Source organism: Vidua macroura, chromosome 5 (genome assembly GCF_024509145.1).
Source record: "Vidua macroura isolate BioBank_ID:100142 chromosome 5, ASM2450914v1, whole genome shotgun sequence".
In the NCBI taxonomy this organism is placed as follows: Eukaryota; Metazoa; Chordata; class Aves; order Passeriformes; family Viduidae; genus Vidua; species Vidua macroura.
The window spans coordinates 8,682,214-8,703,603 of record NC_071575.1 but is presented as its reverse complement, the minus strand read 5'-3'; the positions used below and the strand labels follow the sequence as shown (position 1 = coordinate 8,703,603).

Genomic DNA, 21,390 nt, shown 5'->3' with positions numbered 1-21,390 from the left:
GGCACTGTGAATGGACAGAAAACAGGACTCAGTGAAGAAGTCTACGAAAACTCAGGATGTTCTATGATTCTGTAAAAAATCTGTTTTTAATTCCCATTAAAATTAATTAGACCTAGCCTGGTTGCCTGAACGCTGAGCTGAAAGAGAATTAGAAGGGAGTGAATGGGATGCTAAAGAGGCAGAGTACCAAACTCTGCTCTGTGCCTGTGATCCACCACATCCAAGGAACCCAAGCAGTGTTGGGGGAAATAGAGCAATGGCAATCTTTGTGCTGCATGGATTTTTATGTTGCTAAACTGGAGCTGTAACAGCCCCTCATAAATTGAAATAGTCCTGAGGTGCTGCACCAGCGCCATCCTTCTTTAGGCTTCTGGAGGAGGGTGACAACGTTGACAGATAGCTACAGTTCTTTGAAAGTGGGGTAGTGTATCATCCTGAGTTAGAAGGAACAGACAAGGATCATCGAGTCCAATCCCTGGCCCTGCACAGACACCCCAACCATCCCACCCTGTGCCTGAGAGCATTGGCCAAATGCTCTTGGAGCTTTGGCAGCCTTGGGACCTGACCATTCCCTGGGGAGTGTGTTCAGTGCCCGACACCCTCTGAGGGAAGAACCTTTCACTGATATCCAGCCTCAACCTCCCCTGGCACAGCTTCCACTTATACCAACCCACTCCTGTTCCTGAGACAAAACAACTTCTCCAGCTTTGTTTTGGTTTATCAATGTACAAGTGAGAAGGAAGCAGAGCAAAGGTTTCTCAAACAGGTTAGGGGCTCGGCAGCACTTTGGGCAGGGGGAACATAATCTCTAGAGCTGCCAGCATGTGCTTGGGACTTCCAGGCAGTGAGGGTGAGTCACAGGGAGGGACAGAGAGAGAGAAAGAGAAGGGAGCTCAGATCTGGGAAGGTAAAGAGTGTGGGTGGAAGGCAATTACCATGAAAGAGCAAAGGGCTGCTGTGTGAGTCAATTGAACCCTATAGATACTAATAGTTATCATGAATACCAAAGAGGTTTTAGCAACCACAATTTTCAGAAAGTAATAAAAGAAAACTGTTTCCTGTGGTTAGAAGGACCAGAGAAGACGACGTGAGTGGAGGAAGAGGAGATATCAGGACTGCGAACACAAGGAAAGGAGTATTGTGGAGGATGACATAATGGAACACGGATTAGCAGCAATTATGTGGCATGGGCACAAGATTGGATGATTAGCTTTTCCAGAAAGATGTTGTGCTGTTTTTCCCAGTAATCTCTTATTAAATGGGTGCTAGAATGCATGAACAATACAAGAAAACCCCTTCTTATTCTAGTGGTTTTCTTTCCGTAACTAAGTAAGTTTTGCCCATAAAGCATTGCCGGACACTATTTTTTTCCCTAATGCCGCTTCATTTCAGTGCTATGTGTCTTTCTTGCTTTGGTTTTCAGGTGGCACTAAATGTGAGGCGGTCTGCAGAAACATTTTTAACTCTTGAAGTTTCTTTTTGGGAGCTCTGTCTATGCAGAGATGACTGTTTGCTGCTTGCAACATTATCCCTTACAAAGGCCTGCACTGTGGGGTGCAATAGCCTATCAGTGATTCATTTATCTTCTTTCTTTAGAAAATGCATTGAGAGGTGAATAAGCATTATAACAATATTTTTTACTCAGGTTTTAGATTTTAATAACAAAACAGACATTGTGAAATAAAAAAGATAGAATTGCATCTTTGAAGCTATGACGGCAAAACAATGTCTAGGACAATGCAGAGTTTTCTCTAACCCTTTTACAATTTTATAAAGCCTAAATTTTGGGCATTCCCAAAATTCAGAAGTGGGTTTTTTCCCCATTTTCTGAAGGACAGAATGCAGTGATTTTCAAATGAAATTGTCAATAATGTACCTAAGCCATTTCAACTGATTCAGTTTGCAGGTGAAGTATAGCACTACTCAGAATGGATATAAGCATGGGACACTCAGCCACAGATGTAAGTGAGGGCTATGCAGACAAACCAGAGCAGGGAGAGAGAATTTTTATCTGAAATTATAGGAGGGATTGTTACGCATTTTGATATGGTGTCAAGACTTTTCCTGTTCTGTGATGTAAAATTTCTGCCTCAGTGATTTCAGATGATTTAGTGCAGAAGATGATTAGAAAAGAGGCTGCAGAAAGTGAGGCTACCCTGAGTTTCATGTTTCTGTCATAATGTGCTTTTGAACAGAGAGTTGCAGTTGGTATCCCAGTTGTGTCCAAGTTTGGTATTTGAAAGTTCCCGTTTGGGTTAAAATTTCAGTCTAGCAGTTATTTCTTTTTTTCTGGCAACTGTCAATGGATCCTGAATGTGGCTCCCACCTAAGTGTGTGTCTGATCTCTAGTTCAGTCACATATTTCTACAGTATTTCTGCCTCAGGGCATTTACTTCAAGTGGCTTTGGGCTGTAGGCTTTCCTTCAGGGGCTGTGTCTGGGCATGGGCTCTGCAGGGGGAGCAGAAGGCTCCTCTGAGTCAAATATTTGAGTGTTGCTATATGAAAGATTTTTGTTTTTTAAGTGAGAAGTAGCTATTCCCTGTATTTGGTTGCTTGGTTCCCAGAATGTGACTTGATGAAATGGGGAATGATCCCAGCTGCAGAAGTAGTCAGAAGGATCAGACAACAAAAAATATTTTGAAGGCTGAAGTCCTAAGAGTTGTCAAACTCAACTCCTTGGACCAGTGAATACTCCATAGCTAAATCTTGCTGAATTTCTAAGGTGGGAGGATTCATGTTTCCTGTCCTCAAAGGGGTATTATCGGATAATTTTTCTGTGATTCTCTCACACATTGTATTGATTATCACCATGCAAAAGGTGAGGTCAAGCTCAGAATCTTTCAATAGAATGGAGTTTGAAATGCTTATAAAGCCTGGGTGTGCACAGTGGATAAGGAGGAAGCAAGACAACGCAATTCCTCATCCAGAGAGTGCATCTACCCTGTGCACCAGGTGGATGAGAGGATCATGTGGAAAAAAAAAGTTGTGTTGCTGTAGAACTGCAGGCTGCATTCCTGTGCATGCACAGGAGACAGGTGAATTCAAGTTTCACTGTCAATCCTTGTCCTGGCATTTTCTGACTTGCAAGTGCTTGACCTCATGACCTGAAAATGTTAGTGTAGAGTTGCTTTCTATCACTTAGTATTATGTATGGTTAGAGAGGTTTGAATGGAAAGACTGGCAGAATGAACTAGGACATAAAACCCTGATGGAAACATTTTTTTTCATTTTAAGTAACTGTTCTTTTAATACTAAATTTTTTGAGACTTTATCTATATCGTAATGTATTGGCTCACTCGTTTTTAAATTACCAAGTTAATTGAAGCCTGTTAAATCCTTGAGTTTAACAGCTTGGCATTTTAGAGGCATTGCTCAAATTCATCCATCATATTGCTCTAATGACATTGGTATTTGGCTTATTGCACCCCTTTCATTTTGGAAGGCTAATCCTGCTAGTCCTACTCACAGTGAAGGGATACATTGACTTGGCCTATTACACTGGACTCCTTTGTGTCAACAACTCAGTAAACAAAGAGACATATCTGGATGCTTTTGCAGGGAACAAAAGAAACAAAAAAAAAGAACTATTTTGTGTATTGCCAAAGAAACAGAAGCATTCACAGAGCAAATGAAAACTTCACTACATGGGTGATGGAAAACCGCTAAGTGATAATTTCAGTCAGTTTCCTAAAGGTTGCACCCCACTTACAAACTCTTGATTAAATCCATTCTAGCTCCTAAACTCTTGATCTAATTAAAGCAAGATGTATTTTTAGATAAAGACATTAGAACACTCTGTAATTTCTATGGCTGATTACACTCTGCAAGAGCAGGGAGGAAGGTGAATGACTGGGTGTGTAGGAGCCTAGGTACGTGTGTACGTGTGTGCCAGTATCTGAAACAAGGTGGAGCTGAGTCTTAGTTGAAAGAAGAAAATCAACATCAGCAATTTCTGGATTTGCTTTGGATTTTTTTTTTTTAAGAAAAAAAACCCTTGTAAAAGGTACAGCCTGCAAAGCAGCTTGGCTGTGTTTCCCAGGGTAAGTGAAGAAAGGTGGTAGGTAGTAGAAGCAGGATATTGAGGCACATGTCTAGATAGAAGAGTGGTTGACCAAAGTCCATTGTACAGAGATCTCCCAGCTTCACAATGAGTTGCCCAAATTCCGTCTAGAGCAGTATTAGATGGGAGACATCACCACACAACCGCTGCTGGGTGGCTGAGGAGAAAATAGCTGTTGTGGCTTCACAGCAGCTCCCCCATGGGGCCCACCAGGCCACTTCTGTAACCAGTAGTAATTAACACCCCTATTTCCAGTGTTAGCTCCGTGGCCATGAGGCAGGCCTGGAAAGGTGAGAGCTTTCCCCCTGGGTTGTGGCTAAACTTGTAGAGTGAGCACTGTAGTATCCTTTGAACACACACAGAGAGCAGGCAGCTGAGAAGAACATAAGCTAGGGAAAGAGATGGGTTAAACTTGCTCTCTTGCTATTTAACTAACCCAGGGAAAAGCAGTGAGATTGGTTAGTGAAGAAAGAGAAAGCATCTATATCTTAGGATGCCATTGTCAGAGTCATAGAGCAGAACCGAATTTCATATTGCAGATGTTTCAGTTTTGGTTTTGGCTGTCATTTGCTCTTCTGTGTCAAATATGTGTGTCATCAATGACTGGAGGCAGAAAACAGAAAAATTCATATTTTTATGTTTCAATTGGAATTGCTAGAGCAAACTGCTATGAGAAGTGATGGGCTGTTCATCTTGGAAAGGGCTCATGAAAAATCAAAATCCATTCCAGCACGTGCTTTAAAGCTAGGTTTCTCAGATGAGTGATTCGTGACCTCTCTAGGGGTCAAAAGAGGATTTGGGTGATACTACAAAGTATTATATGGCATTGTGCAGCCCCTTGGCTCCTGAGAGAGAGGCAGTGCAGATATGAGTGTCCTGTAGCTGCACCAGCCAAGGCACAGCATCATGGCTTCAGTGTGCTCTAGGAACTCAGCTCCTTCAGACCTGTGGAATGTGCAGTAGGCAAGGACAGTGGAGGAGAGGAGGTGTGTTATTGCCAAGTGCGGAGTCAGCACCTAAAAAGTCACAAAACTTCTGCTGGGTTTATACTTGGTTCATCTACATTAAGAATTTGAGATTTAATATATTCAGGATGTCCTCCTCATCCTTAGTGGGAGATATTTGATCCACAAACTAGTATTAGTATCCTAGGCAGGTAACTAACATGCTTTTTAGTGTTTAATATGGCTGAATTTGAAAATTGTCCTTTAGATGGTACTCCTGAGCAGCCTGAAGGAGATATTTAAGATTTGCTGTGCCTACACTCATGTACCTTCTCTGGAGCTGGAAAGCACTGACACATGTTTGGCAGGAGTGAGGAGGATGGTTTGTTTTAGAATTACTACTTTGGCAACAACTCCAGCTCAGCTAGGCAAAGTCTATGGGCAGCTGGAGAGGTAAGACCAGACTCCAACCCAACATCTTTCTTCTGTGCAAATGAATAACAGCAGCTACAGCAAAATTGATCATTTAGGATAGTTTGGATGGCAGAGGGAAGCACTAAAACTGATGGTACTCTAATTTTTTAATCCCTCTCCTTTTTGCTGTCAGCCTGCTTGCTACTGGTGGTACCTATGTGACAGTCAGTTGATATATATATATATTCTAATTAATTTTTTCAAGTAAATTAATGCCTGGCACTCAGTCTGTAGTGTGGAAGAGATTGCAAATACGGGCAAGTCATTGTCCTGGCTCACACTCTGTCTAGGAAGGTAAGACTGCAAAGAGGCAGGAAAGCAGCACACTACAACACAGCAAATCAGAGCCAAGAGTAGGACCAGATCTTGTTACTTTGATCCACTATTGCAGCTACTGGAGAAGTGGCTCTCCACTTCTCATCTGTGGATCTTCTGGAAGAATAGGTGAACAAGGAGAGCAAGTTTAGGCTGCTCTTCAGGACCAGAAGACTCTCAATATCCTGCACCTACTGGATTCATCCTTCCCACAACATGCTTTAGCTTGCAAACATGGGAAGTGAGCTGATGTTCTAGGTATGAACAGAGCAGTGTAAGACCTGAGTCAGGTTGCCTGATTTTCTATGAGTCAGCGACTCCAGAGGACAATCTCAGATTTTTGTTTCAAATTCTAACCTATGGGATGAACTGGCCTATCATTCCCATGATTTGACATTATAGTCCTAAAGTCTTCCATTTAGAAAGACAACAGTGATGTAAATGTATATAATACTGCCCTCAGTGTGTGCCATGGAGACTTCCCATGCCATTTAGAAGCAGCAAGCATCTGAAATGTGGGAAATACTGGTGCAGACAACTAAAAGCAGCAATCTCGTGTCCAGCAACTGCTTGGGTTTGATCCTGTAAAAATGTACACCTGATGGAAACTCTAACTAACAATTTTCTACAAGCTCCTCTGTGGGCTTTCAATCCCTTCCTTTTATATTGTGCTATAATGGCTGGAATTGTCTCCAAAAAGGAATGGGTGATTCTTTAAGTTTCAGTAATCACCAAGGAGCTGAGCAAGAGGTTGGTTGACAAAGATATTGCATGTGGAAGATGTCACTAAATTAAGATGGTAGGGAGCCAATTAAGATACTTTTTGCCAGCTTTTTCATTAAAATTCATTAAAACCTTGGCAAACCAGAAGATGTTTTGGATTAACTGGCACATTCAAATAAAAAAAAAAAACAGTTTTTTGCATAGTTCTGTGCTTCAGTATTCACATTTTAGAGTGCCACTTCTCATCTATTGCTATTGCTGGGAATTTCAATCTCAGATTTTTTAAGACCCTAGGCTTTTCTTTATTTCACACAGGGTAGGTTTGAAGATTATTTTGTTTGCCTATACAGTGTCTCACCATGCTCAAAGGAAGGTTGGCAATGTTTTGGATCCCACCATCAGCTGATGCCAATTAGGAAGAAATGATGGAAACTAACACATTGTAGCCAGGATAGGAGTAGAGTTCCTGCAGCACCGCTTAATTCCTCGATAAAGTTGCCGTACAAAAATTGCTGGAGTCCAGCTTTCATTCCTGGCTTCAGTAACTCACAAGATCTTCTCAGGGACCTATTTCTTCATGTTTTCTTTTTAGTCAGTGTCAGGTTACAATTTGGCGCTTTCTACACAGCTTTCCTTATAACTATATCCAGGCCAGGACAGCTGTAAGCTTGCAAGTCAACAGCTTGCAATCAAGTCCAAGGATCTCAGCCACTAGGAAAACAGTCTGTCAATAAGACAAAAATAAAAGCTACCCACCAGTTTACCATGCTTCAGTGTCAGGGATATTTAATTCCACCCCTTCTAGCTTGGAGTAACAGCAATTTGAAAGTATTAGCTTATTTCTGTGTGAGTTCACCAAATTTAGTGAAGCGTGTGGAATGTGGGTGGAATTTTGGTATTTTGTGCAGAATTTGGAACTCATGAAGATGCAAAGAATTGGTGGCCAGTGAGATAAGTTACTATAGGCAAATATAACACAGCTTTTTATTTTCACATTTTTGATTCAGATCATGATGAAACTAGTAGTTTGGAGTGATGTGAGTTTGGCCAGCCTTGGGGTAATTTCCAGAACCCAGAACACCACAGCTGTTATCTGTCATTGCCTCATTGATAGTCTCTACAGAGAATTCAAGGATTTACTGGTTGTAGAACAGGAACTCTCTCTTCATACTCAGAGAAGATTTTGCCAGTTCAGCAGTGCATACAGCAATCGTTGCATGTGGGTAGGGAAATAAGCGAGGGAGAATATCAGTTTCTAGAAACTTACCAGAAGAATCGTGCCAGGATTTTTTTTTCTCTCCTTTCCTTCCTGCATAAAAAAGAATACACCAGCTATATCTTGTAAAAGCTGAACAAGAAGCTTTTTATAACTGGAAAAAAAGCCATCAGGCAAACACTGAATTATCACTTTTTTTTTTTTTTTAATGTTGGCTAAGCAGAGTTTTATTTTTCTCTGCAAGCCCTGTATTTGTCATACTGAGTCATCTGAGGTCAAGCAGCTCAGTCCTCTCTGCCATAGTGCCCATCTTTTCTGGGCTCAGTCTTGGCATGCTGGCACAGTGCAGCTGTTGGCATTCCCAGGCCCAGCTTGGCTTGGGTGCCCCTGGCAGGGCAGTCAGTGGTGCCTGGCATGGACCAGCAGCTCCTTCAGGCCACACCGTGTCGCCTTCCCCTTTCTTGTGCAGAGCTTCTCCTGGTGTTGTCACAGCTGGGACCACATCATGAATAAAGTGACACTGACTGTGGGGAGCAGAAGGTTCACTCTATGAGACTTCTTTCTCCCAATATTTCCAGTTCTCTCTGGTCTGTCCTGTTTTATTCCTGGAATTTATTACCATTTCAGCCTTGCTGCAGACTTCAGTCAGTAAAAGTGACTTTAGTTGGCTGCAGTTTGTTAGGACCTTATACTACAAGCTATTTGATCTCTCTTTTGGGTTTACATTTTCCTTCTGAGTGAATGATTTTTTGGCATGGGGAACATTTTTATTAGTTATGAACTTTTCTCTGTGTTAGAGTTTCGTGCAGCCCTTCACCTCGAAACTGGCTGTCAGTGTTTGTCTTTCACTGAAATAGCACAATAGTGGTTTTGGGCAAAATAACCAAACTGGATAGGGAACTTATCATGACAGTTATGATTCAAAAATAGTCCACAGTATAAAAATCATTATTAGGTCAAGTTTCCCATTTGAAGTCTCTAAATCTGTGAATCACATTTTCCTCTATTAGTAAAACAAGGAGGATAATATCTTCTGTGCAGTGTGGATTCATTCATTACCATTTTTAGAAAGCCCTGAGTGAGCCTATTTCATAAGTCTGGCTCTTTTGCCACCCAAAATTCTTTTTTGGTAGGTTATGGCCAAAATCTATCCTGGCATCACTTCACTTCTTCAGCCAGAGAGAACCCTAAGAAACACATGAAATGTTATGCCTTTTCTTTTTGAGTTAAACCTACATTCACCTATACTTTGCATGCATTTCATACAGATAAGTCATAAATATACAATATTTATGTCCCCAAATGAGTCCTAAAACAGTTGCAGGCCTCTGACACATGTACTCAATTTTACATTCATGGGATTGTCCTCTTAGGCCACAGAGTTAAATATCATGTCTGAACTTCTAGGTTGAATCATTTGAATCTGACCTGGAAAATATCAGCCCTTTACTTAAGCCCTTTTTCTTAAGTAATCAGCAGGTTTCTTGCCCCCAAAGATAAAGAAGCTATGATGGTTTTTATACAGGAAAAATGCAGAAAAACTGTTTAAACAGAAAGTACAGAAGAATACAACATATAGTTAATACTTACAGGGATTCTAAGCAGGCAATTTTAATTATCTGATTTTCCATCAGTTCTTTGATTCCAAAAAATGCCAGAGGATTTTTAACACCACAAAAGATCAAGCCCTCTGTTTCATCTGTGGGAGGCAACAACAAACTGTAGGACATGCATCATCGTCTGTGACCATCTATTTTCCCTGTGAATTAGGCCTTTGGTATCTCCAGAGGAACTGGATTTTGGGTTGGCATGAAATCTCATTGTTTTGTTCTACAACAAAGACGCTGATTCTTGTTAGCTTTTGGGAGTTGCTTTGTGATGTTTGGATTGTATTATCAGGATCATGCACCATATGGGTTAGTTATCAGATCCTTCATGAACTTACAGTTTTCTCTACACCAACTAAAAATCCCCAAAGGGGCGATTTTCTTACTCTCATCTTTCTGTAAGACAGAAGGAATGCTGTTGATTTTTTTTTTTTCCTTTCTGGTGACAGAAAGTTTTGAAGCATAACAAACAAGATGCTTAGGAGAGTTCTAAAGCATACTTTAAGACATGGCATTAAGGTATTATTTATAATTCTTTTTTTCCTGAAAGCATGCAAAACATTCTCTTAATTAAAGTAACTGAACAAATACATATGTTGTTCCATTAGTGCAACTAGTTTTTCCTTTAAAATAAAGATTTTTAACATTCTGTAAGTATTTTTTAGAACACACCAGAAGACAGAACAAAAGCAATCAGCTTGGAAAACACTGGTCAGCCCAGGAAGAGCCTTAGGGAAGATGGATTTTGAACAACATGAACTGTGATTTTTTTCCCCTGTCTGTGGGGTGGGCTTCCCCAGACAGAAAGGTATATTGTGTCTCATGGTCAAATTTTCAAAATAAGTGAGAATTCTGTTTACCCTCCAAATGGGTGGCCAACTCATCACAAAGAATTGTCTGTCAACTGAGTAGATTTGTGAGAGGGGTGAGTGGTCCTACTTACAGACTGAACCCATGACCTCCTAATCCTATCTCATGTGTAGTGCCTGCCAGACTGTTCAATGGTCATTAGACTTGGGTGAACAATTTGGACAAAAAAAAAAAAAAAAAAAAGGAGCCATTCTGGGGATTAAAGATCCAAAGAAACCAAAACCCAGCTCCCAAAGATGCTCTGGGCTTTCAGCTTCCACTCAGTTTTATTTTATAGTAATGTCTTTCCCATGCTGCGTGTTTGTTCTGCCATGGCAGTAAACTTTCATCCTGGATTATATAGGCTATGCTAGGAAAACTTGAGGATATGGCAGAAATGCTTTATGTGTGAGGTAGAGAAACCGGTGTTTAATGATTCATGGTAATGGCATAATGCAACGGTAATCCAATAAAATCAGGCACTTTGATTTTTACAAGAGATGAAATGGTCAGAAGTTGGATGAAAACACTGGCTTAATTCTAGAAGTGTTACTGGATAGAAACTTTTATATCATCCATATTCTACAGAAAATCCATTAATTACAGAAAATTCAGAAGCACTGAATGATCTGAACTGTAAATCTTAACTCCTAGGGTCCCTTGAATGTACAGACTGGCCTAGAAATTAAACAAAGGGTGACAGTATTTAAGCCTGCAACTGAAAGATACTTTTTCACCAAAACATGTAGCTCCACACAAGAAAAAGTTCTTTGGCTTTGTTTGGAGACACAAGAGAATGACTTAGTAAGGCTAAGAACATCTTCTTAGTTCACAGATCTCCAGCTGGAGCAATTCTCATTCTCCTGAGCAGTTGCTCCGACTCTCAGAAGTGCAATGAAACCAAAACACATCAAGCCTACTTTGACTACTGTTTATTGGGAAAATGGATTCCTATGCCGTAATTCCACTCAATACTGCACCAAAACTTGGCGTAGATTTATTCAGGCTCTGTATCAGTGGGAGGCAATATATGCAATATTTTTAAGACTCTTAAAATAGGTGCTTTTAGAACACAAGCTTTGTGTATTTTAGGTACTTAGTGAAGATACTTTTACTTGACCTGTCTCAGACAGTAAAACCTTTAATGTAAATATTAAGCACAATCTAAGCAAATTGTTTTTCTATACTTTTAACAATACTTCCCCTCCATCTGCCCCATGTTCTCAAAGTCAGATGCTGCAAATCAAAGGAGTGCTCATGACTGGACATGAAATGCTGAACGGCTACTGTTCCACTAATGAGGGGGTGAGACACAAGGAGTCAGAATACTTTTGGGCCTGTTTTACACAGCTGCAATGCAGTCCATGCAGGAGCTGAAGAAGTCAGAAGCAATGGTAATTCACTATAGAACGAGGACTGAAGAGCCACTTTAGGTCTCAATGCTATTTTACTAAGTGGAGCTAAAGACATGGAATGGCAAAAGCAGTTATCTTGTTTTTGTATCCCTGAGAGGAGGAGATCCAGTCATGATGTGTAGTTTATCTTCTTGTACAGAAAAGCTTGGACCAGTGGGAGAGAACATTGAAAAGGGGCATAGAAATAATCAGAGGTCTCATGCATGACAGAAAAAATTGAATGAGGACTATTTTATTCTGCAAAAGGTTTATAAACAACGTAAAGGGCAGTGCAAAGCCTTTGGGGACAAAATATTCTGTTCACATTGGGTATCAGAGAAGAAGCCCTGAGCTTTAATTGCAGAAATTTAATAGAATCATAGAATAGAAACATTGGAATATTCTGAGTTGGAAGGGACCCACAGGGAAGGGGTCAAGTCCAACTCCTGGCCCTGCACAGGAGAACCTCAAGAATCTTACCCTGTGCCTGAGTTTGTTCAAATGCTCCTTGAGTTCTGTCATGACCATTCCCTGGGGAGCCTGTTCAGTGCCCAACCACCCTTTTGGGGAAAAGTTAGGTAGGATGATTTATAAATGGTATGAAGTGCCTGTCAGGAGTGAGAAAGGTGCAGCTGATCCTGCCCAGGGAAGGTGGATGGACTACTGTCTCCTCAAAGTCACTTACTGTCCAGTTTGCTCCCTTCTGTGGAACCTGTGCCTTCCCATCACCACTCAGACAGATGTGCTCACTACATTGCTTTCTCACCAAGCTCTCTGGGGGGAATGCAGCTCATTCAGTCCCCAGCATTCACAGTCTCATACTCTCCCAACAGGAGCCTTTCCATGTGAGCACACAGGGGCCAGTTCTGCATGCACAGCTGCCAGTCTGACATGCCTTGGCACGTGCTTTGGGATCCCTTGGTGCAGGAGTTCTGTGGTGCCTGCAGTGCCTAGGCAGCTGTAGTGCCTGGGTGCTCTTGGCCTAACACCATGTACAAAGGCACATCACATCAGCAGGGTAACCACTGGGGGAACGGAGGGGGCAGGCTGCAGACTTCACATCTCAGAGAATGTCCATGGCTGTCCTTGTCTATGACCACAACCCTTTTAAAATAAACTCATGCTCTGGTGCTTAAAAGATATTTAAGTCATAGAGTTTTAGGAAACTTTGATAATTTCTAAGCTTCCTAATAGATAATTCATAATTTCTGAGCTTCCTAATAGTCTGTGATGCTGCTGTTAAAGTTTTTCTTCTATGGAACAGATAAATGTAATTCAGACAGAAAGCTAGCTTCTCTATCAATTTCTGTTTTACCTAGGGGTAAAAAGTTAAAAAGATCAATGGCAAAAGAATGGTAGCATCAGGGAGAAAAATGAGAGTAAGTATTTGTTAGCAGTGAAAGGAGATTTCTGTGTGAGTGTGGGGCTGACTGACAATGAAGACTGGACTGTGGCTCAGACGTGGCTGTTAAGCCAGGCTTAACCTGCTCTGGGTGCTCACTGGCTGACATTGTGTGTGCCATCAGCTGCCTATAGCCCCTGTAGATTGCATATGACTCACTTTGGTAGAGCTGTTTTAGTACCACCTCTGCAGGCTCAGCTGTGAAACCCAAACAGTCCTTATCACTTACCTCTTTAAACCTCTTCATTCTTTGGATTGCATGGCCATAAAGGGATTTTTTCAAATTATCAAATTCAGAAAGAAAACTGGAGGAAAAAGAAATTAAAAATGCCCATAGTCAGCAGCATCTTCAGTTTGAAGGCAAGAAGCAGCTAAATTGGGGTCAATATGCCACCTTACAAAAAGGCAGGTATATGCCTGTGTGTGTATGACTGACAGCATGTGCAGGATCTTTTGAGAGAGGATTTTAGAAGAAGTATTCCATCCAGCTGCTTTCACAAGCTTATAGTGATCTGCAAAACACCAAGGACACACCCAGCATGGGCCACTGGGATAATAACACAGATGCAAGATTTTTATGGCTGCACACCAAATTTAGAAACTCCCTCTAGAAAAACAACTCAAAATGACTTTTGCTAATCCTTCTGAACACCTGGAATAGACTCAACAAGCCAGGGAACCAGAAAAGTTACTGTGTGGTTTACCAGGCCTCTTATATCACTCAGAATTAAAATTTTGAAATAAGTAGCTGAAAGAAACCTTAGACATTCATAGATAGCCCTGTTTGGTGTCACATTATTTTGTGCCAGTGTTGATAGTTCAGATTATAAAACAGAGAGTTGTTGTTCACAGAAAGCCCACATGCAGTATACAATAATGTTTTAAATGCTTGGAAATCTGCACAGGAAATAAACTTTAATATTCTGCAGTTTCTGAGGGGTTTCCCCCTTTTTCTCCATACTTGAGACTTTCTCAGAGTGAAGCTATTTTATAGTAATATCTAACTTTTAGGTACGGATTTGAAGGTCTGATCAGACTAGTGATCACACCCTATTTCCATGTCTAACCAACAAGTATAATGTCAAGCAGACAAACTGTCTCATAACTTCAATAGGGTAATTCCTGTAAGGAGCTAACAATAAATTATCTGCCTGATGGATCAGAATTTCTCTTTGCATGATCACCAATAGCCAGTGGGGAGTTAGCTGGGTTCAGGGAATGCAGACCTTCTCCATGGAAGTGCCAAGCAGTTTTGCTTATAGCTGGTGTGGTGGTACAAGAAAGGCTGCAAATAATTTTCTCATCAGGGAACAGAGTCAGAAAATGAGAGACAAAATTAGTTAACACACTAAGAGACTATTAAAAAAATTATTTCCAAATGCCATTTGCTATTTGCTTAAAAATATGTTGCATTTTTTTCTTTTTCTTTTCAATAACTATTAATTAAAAGTATAGAAAACCTACCAAGTGTAACATTTCTGCACTCTGCATTTCTTAGGCAACTTCCTTAGTGAAACACCTCTACCTTCTTAATTTATTTTGGGACCTGGTGTTTAGCAGGAGGTCTTTGTACAGGGGCATATTCTGGTACATTGACTTGGGCTGACTTGCAGTTAACAACAAATTTTCCATGGAAGCAAATAGAACTACATGATCCGGAAAACACAAAGGGTGTCAGCCATACATCTAACATCTTGAAATCTGTGATGGATCTCTTGTATTTAGTAAGGTGGTCCTTTGCAAGAGCTTTGCAAGAGCTTAGCTTTCAGGGCACTTTTGTTTGAAGCTGCAGCCAGCCCAGGGAGGTCATTTAAAGTTGGCTGTCCAGCCCCAGCACAACTTCCTGGCTGTCAAACCTGTCCTGGGAGCAGAATGCGTTCCCTGTGCCAATCTGAGCAACCTGCTCCAGTGGAAAGTGAGGCCCTGGTTTGGTTGCCCAGAGAAGTTGTGGCTGCCCTATTCCTGGAAGTGTCCAAGGCCAGGTTGAATGGGGCTGGGAGCAACCTGGGATAGTGGAAGGTGTCCCTGCCTGTGGCAGGGGGTGGCACTGGATGGGCTTTAGGGTCTCTTCCAACCCAAACTCTTCTGAGGAGCAGAATCTGTTTCTTTTCAAGGTGATGCATCCTCCCTCCTGTCCTTGGTGCTGGAGATGGAGAGAAGTTGTACATTCAACCCATGTCTCTGACAGAGGTACCTCTGCACCCCCACCCAGCCTCTTGCAGACACACCACCCATATCTGGTGGGATATTGCAGTTCTCCTGTGAAGGAATAAACTCTGATATGAAATATATAAAAAAAAAAATTAAACCCCACAGTTTTCCTCATTCTTACCCGTTCATGCTAAACCTGGAGAGGTCCATGGTTTCTGCTTCTGGGACTTTGTGTTTCTTTTCCAGTTTTTCCCACATCTTGAGAACAATGCAAATGTGTTCACTGTGAAGGAGTGTCCCCCAGTGTAGTTTGAGGGAAAGGTGAAGGTGGGTAAGTGAGGAAGAAAAATAACAAAGGCTCAAGGCTTTGCAACCAAACTGGGACCATTGTCAAGGCACCAGTGATCTGCCTGGTCCCACTTGGATGGTGCCCAGTCCTCACACTCACTTCCTCGCCTGCTGCACACCAGAGCAGGAGGAGCTGCCCTTCTGTCTGTCATCCCAAAGCTTCAGCTGTTGTAGAGAAACATAAAAAGAACTTATCCTGCTCCTTGTACCCCGTGACAATGGTCTTGTCTGAATTGAGGCATTTAGAGCAGATGAGAACAGCACACACTGCTGCTGGTTTGAGCAATGCTCCCATTCCAGATGTAGGAGCCAGTAAGTAAACCTGACAGCACCAAGTCTATGGGGTTTTGGCTTTAATTTTGTTTGTGGATATCACTTAATTCCATATCCTGACTTTTTATGGCCTTAGGAAAGATTTACTACCTTGAAAACAGTGGTGAGGGAAGGAATAAAAGAAATAAATCATGGCTCATCATAGTGGCATATTCAGTGGATAAAAATTCAATGTCACTGACAAAGACAATTTAATTTTTTTCCCCTCTGCTGCTAATTCAAGACCAATAAGTCTTGCTTTGTGATCATAGATCTGTGTGCAAATAGCAGCCCTCAGTGGTCATTTAGTCTGAAGTGCATTATGGGAAGGGTCCATATGGCCTCTCCACCTTAATAATAAAAGAACATCTGAGACAACTTTGTATGGCTTTTCAGGGGTACCTCAGAGCTGCATTCAGATTTTGATCCTCATGATTAACAGACATTGCAATGGAGTCTCAACATTTTAACACAATATACTAAATTCTCCAACATAATGGATCAGTAGACTTTCAGAATTTATTCTCATTGGTTGCTCAGATCCTGATGAGCTCCTGCCTGAACCACGACAACAGTAAGGCCAGCTGACTTCATTTTGAGAAGAAAGAGTCTTCCTCTCCAGTAGACCCATTACTACATGCTTTCCTCTTTCAATTTTTGTATCACATCCATGAAAGCCCTATGCAAACAAAGCAAAAAAATTAAGATCTTTCAAAAATGTTTAATGAAAAATATCACAAAGCATATATTTTAAGATAGGTTCTGGTAACAGTCCACCTTAAAGATTTTAAAGCCACAAGGCAAACCTGGCATTTTAGAATGAGCTAGCCAACACATAGCTGCTTCTGTGTAGGAGATCTGTGGTAGGACTGTGACAGGCTTTCATCAGATCTCACAAATTAAGCAGGGTATGGTCTTGATAAATCTTGGACTTTGCCTGAAGACTACCTATTTCTTTCTTCCTCTTAATCCATTCCCCAAACAGAACAGACTAATAAACTTTTGCCAGAGACAAAAGATGCACTTCACTTAAGTTTAATTAAGGCTTGGAATTGATAAAGCTTGGAAAATGCCCATATCTATGTATATGTTGTGTGTGATTGGACAAAGCTTATTTGTTCTTATTTACTACATGAAAAACATGACAAAACCGTGGACTTCACATATAGAAGTGTGAAATTTTTATTTTTCTATGACACTGAACTGTTTCTGCATAGACATAGAAGATCTGTGAGTTATCTCTTCCAGCCACTTTGGTATCTCTAAGTTGCATTCCACGCCAGGAGAACTGCATTATCCCGCTCCAGTTATTTTGCAAGGTAACTTTGCTTTCCACAGTGGTGGGTTGCTGCTCAGCAAACAGCTCTGGGCCTCCCTGTCAGATATTAGTGTGGCTCTTTCTAGTACTAAAGGAAACTAGAAATGGGGTGGAAGGCAAATTATGGTGCTAGACATCAACACCAGCTGTGAGTGCTTAAGGGGCATCTTGGCATTGAGGAATGGACTTTATTGTTACTGAGGGTGGAAGCTCCTTGGTACTCTGCAAAGTAAGACATGTGCATGTTTGCAGAACTGGACTGGTAGGTCCTGCTAACACTGTTTATAGAGACAAAAGAAAAAAAAACAAAACTGTGTGAAACAAAAGTGTTTCAGTTGGATTTCCAAATCTGATAAAGCTCTGTTTGTAAAAGGAATCAAATAATTTAATATCAACACCATTTTTCATTAAGCCTATTCAGATAAGTTCAATTGCACCATGTATATCACCACCTTCATCACTGACAAGAACAAAGCAGGAGTATTCCAGCCTTCCATGAATTGCCCAGGAGAATGCTAGAATTGCTGCCTTCCTGCAGTTTTTAAACACTGGCCTATCAGTTTTCTCTGGTTTAGCAAACCAAACACTTATTGAAGCACAAATTCCTTTGGAGTAATTATTTGCCACACTTCAGGTATTTTAACACCCAATTTTATTTTTATAAATTTTTATATCCACAGGATGTGTTTTCCACCATATAACAAGATGCCCCCAGAGTAAAGTGATTTGAGACAAGAAAGAAAATCCTCATTATACAGTAGTTTGTCATAAAAATTCTGGAGGAAAGTGAATGTCCAATGAAAATGGAAATGTAAATTTGCTAGTGTGGCCTTTACAATAGGACACACGAGGCCTGTGAGGCATTTCTGTTCTCCATGAGCCTTTTGTTGATGTAAAAAAAGTTGAATACAGGTAGACTATGGATGTAACAGTCTTCAAGATATCCTGCTGCTACATATCAAGTGTTGCCTCACTGAAAGATTATTAAAAAATATTGTAGTGGACCAGTCATACAGCAAATAAGATATGTGTCAAAATCAGATTTCTCTTGCTCAGGGAACAGCAGGAATTTGCAGGAGGCTGGTGCTGGTTGCTGGTGCCGATCTGTGAATGGCATCCCAGGCAATGTCTCCCCTCCTGCTGAAGCCTAATGATTCACTGCTGGCTTCACAGCAACCATCCCAGCTGGCAGGTGGGGGAGGGTGTGACCCAAGGGTTTGCTGGTGTTCCCTGATCGCTATGGCACAGAGGGATGGGGGGCATGCCCCCACTCCTCTCTCAAGCAGGCATTTACCCCATTTCTGCCCTTGTGTGAGTCATCCCTCGGCTCACCCATTACACCGCGTTCATTCCTGGCCGTGCCAGCACACTGCATAGGATGTCAGGCACTTTTTTGGGTGAGCTCCTCAAAGAAATCTCTGCCTTTCATTTGGTGGGAACGAACACATCTGTGTGCAGCCCCCAGGTCCAGAGCCCCAGCAGAGGGGAGAGCACCACAGGGCTGAACCACACAGCCTTACTGGATTTCCGCTTCAATAACACATGTGCCGAACATCGATTTCCCAAAGCCAGGGTGGAAAACAAAACTGAAAGCCTAAACATATGCATATGGCATTCAGAGCCCGGGACACTCCTGCCAATTTCTGCAACTGATACGCACTCAAAATATTTACTTAGGAATTCTTAATTAAGTCAACCATTTGGTAGTGGTGTACGGTTTCAGATGTGTCGCAATGTCACCACAAAATACCTCGGTGGCTCCTGCTAACAAAGAACCCACTATGTGGACTTTTTTGTCAGAGATGGTGGGGTAAGTTTTCGGTATAGTGTGCCAAAAATCTGCACAACTCCTCTGCTGTTAATGGGGTTCACGTGGCTAAATTCCTTCATTCCTTGCTGAAAACAAATCCTCTGCCCAATAGCAGGTTCAGGTGAATATCAAAAAGCAAAGCTAGGGTGGGATCACTGTGACCCTACAGTTGCCCATCCAAGGGCTTGCAGCAAGGCTGGCTTGGTGGGAAGTGTGTGTTGTGCTGTTGTGCAGCCAGGAATGCAAGTGAGGGAGGGTGCTGGAGGAGCAGAAGTTCTTGACACCAGTCCTGGGCTCCAATAAAATGTAATCTGTCCAGGGAGCACAGATGGGCAGAGAATTTTTAAAGCAGCTTTTTAGTTTTTTTAACCAAAAGGTTAAAATCAACTTGATTAAGTGTTTAATCTGTATCCAATGTGTTGTTGGTTTAATCTCTTATTTTACATCTTTTGTCATGTACTTGTCAGAATGGTATATTAAGCTCCTAGAAGAAATCTCAGTACACATCTGTGCCTGTGCAGGAGCTTGGGGCCAACTCCAAAGACCGGTCAGTTACTGCTCTTCATCTATAAGTAGACAGCTCTGTTTGATAATTTTATCAAAATTCAGATTCTTTTAACAGGAAGAAAATGTAAATGTTTTCTTCTCATGTGCTTGTACAGCTGTCCATTATATGGATATACTTTATATATTTTCCACTCGTGCAAAGACTCTGTAAACTACAGTTCACATGATAACCTTCTTATATGTAAAATTAATCAGAAGTTGCAAGGACATGATAACATTTGAAATCAAGGGAATGACTCGTGCTCAAGTTAAGTGAATGCTTGTTTTTGCAAATATAAAATGGAGACTCAAGCAAGCCAACCAGGAATGAGGAGTACATTTCTCTTCCAACAAACAGTTCTAAAAACTGAAGTGGCCTTAATGCTTAATTTCTGAAGTGTTTCAAAGACCTTTACTTTTATGACTCGCTTAGAATATCTAATAATTTTCATTTCACTTTGTGAAAAGGGAAGCTGGAGTTGCTTAGGCCCTACAGAGGAGATACAACTGTAACAGGAAATACATTTTGAAGGAGAAATTCCACTTTTTGTGACAGGATTCATCTGTCTTTGCAGAAGTAAGCAAGCATTATTTCAGAAAATAAGCTGAAACTTGTCTCCCACCACCATGATTTTCTGCTTGCTGTGACACAGTCCTAGTTATTTTTTCAAATGATAAAAACCCTGATGTTTCAGAATTCTTATGCAGAAACCAAGCCTTCCAAGATCTTGTTCATCAGGTTTAATTTGAGGGAAGTTTGAACTTCAAGGTCCTTTCTAATCCCCGATCTGAAGGGTTTTTTTTTGTTTGTTTGTGTGTGGGGTTTTTGTTTGTTTATTGTTGTTGGGTTGTTTGGGTTTTTCCTGTGTTTTGTTTTATTCTTTTTTTTGGTTGGTTTTTTGTGGGTTTTTGTTGTTGTTTTTTAAATTTGGGCATAACTGTTTATAGATATTGCTCAATTTCAGTGCTGGTGTGTCCCTTAGATTAATGGCATAGGCATGAAGAAATGTCAAAGCTCTCCATAGTGCTGATTCCTTAGGAAATGTGCCATTATTCCACTCACTCTGTTTATCTGGATAAGCCATGTGGATGATGTTTAATTGAATAGCCCACGTGGATGACCCAGCAGAACACTCTGAGCTGTGTGGAGACCGTTGTGGTGCCGGATAGTTGCAATTACTGTAAACTGCATCAGAAATCTTAACAAAATGCCACACTCAGGAGTTTCTGGTGATAAGAATCAAGGCAATTTGCACCACAAAGAAAGATTAGATGGAAGACGATGCCAAAATGTGGCATGGAGGATCTGCCTTTTGACAGTTATAAATTGAAACAATCTTCATCTTTGAAAAAAAATAATGTAGCCTTCAACCTGCCAAGGGGCAGGAGCACATCACAGCCCTCCCGAATGTGTGATGGATGCACAAACTGAGGGACGCCACAAGAAATAGAGGAGAGGAAGCTTGAAATGCTGGTGGGTGCATTTCTTTAATAAAAATAAAGCTTTCCAAAACCTCAGTTTCATGATTCAGCATTTCTTTTGGCAGTGTAACAATTTAAAAGTAGGCTAAACAAGTTTGAGGGAATATGCTGGTAAGTTCAGGCCAGAGAGGGGGAAGTTTCTGGAAGTTATAGAAAAACTAAGACCCCTTCCACCCCCAGTAATTGCAGTTTAATTGTTATAATACACTTCACAAGCACACAATAATTATAATTATAATGACACGACACCCTCACAATATGTTCTGAAGCAGGTATGACCGTGCTTATTTTCTAGATGAATAAACCAACCCACTGCATTAAAATACTTTGACCAAGGCCTGCTCCAAAAAACAATGGGAGACCAAAGAATATACTCTTAAACCTAATTATGAGAGAGCAGTGACATGTATGAAGGAAACAACTTAACTGAAAATTATA

The 21,390-nt window shown here is 41.1% G+C and overlaps 1 protein-coding gene across 3 annotated transcripts in view; it reads left to right on the top strand.

The window, feature by feature from the left end:
* WNT7B (Wnt family member 7B) overlaps window positions 1-21,390 on the top strand; it is a 90,455-nt gene that overhangs the window by 27,638 nt on the left and 41,427 nt on the right. The window contains exons 1-3 of one of the 3 annotated variants that reach the window (XM_053977718.1): window positions 18,436-18,511; window positions 19,392-19,471; window positions 19,939-20,047. The exons of 1 other annotated variant lie outside the window; for it this stretch is intronic. The gene's annotated coding sequence lies outside the window, so the exon portion shown is untranslated. Of the gene's footprint in view, window positions 1-18,429; window positions 18,512-19,391; window positions 19,472-19,938; window positions 20,048-21,390 lie in introns of those variants that run through there. One more of the 3 variants, XM_053977719.1, reaches the window with a different exon arrangement.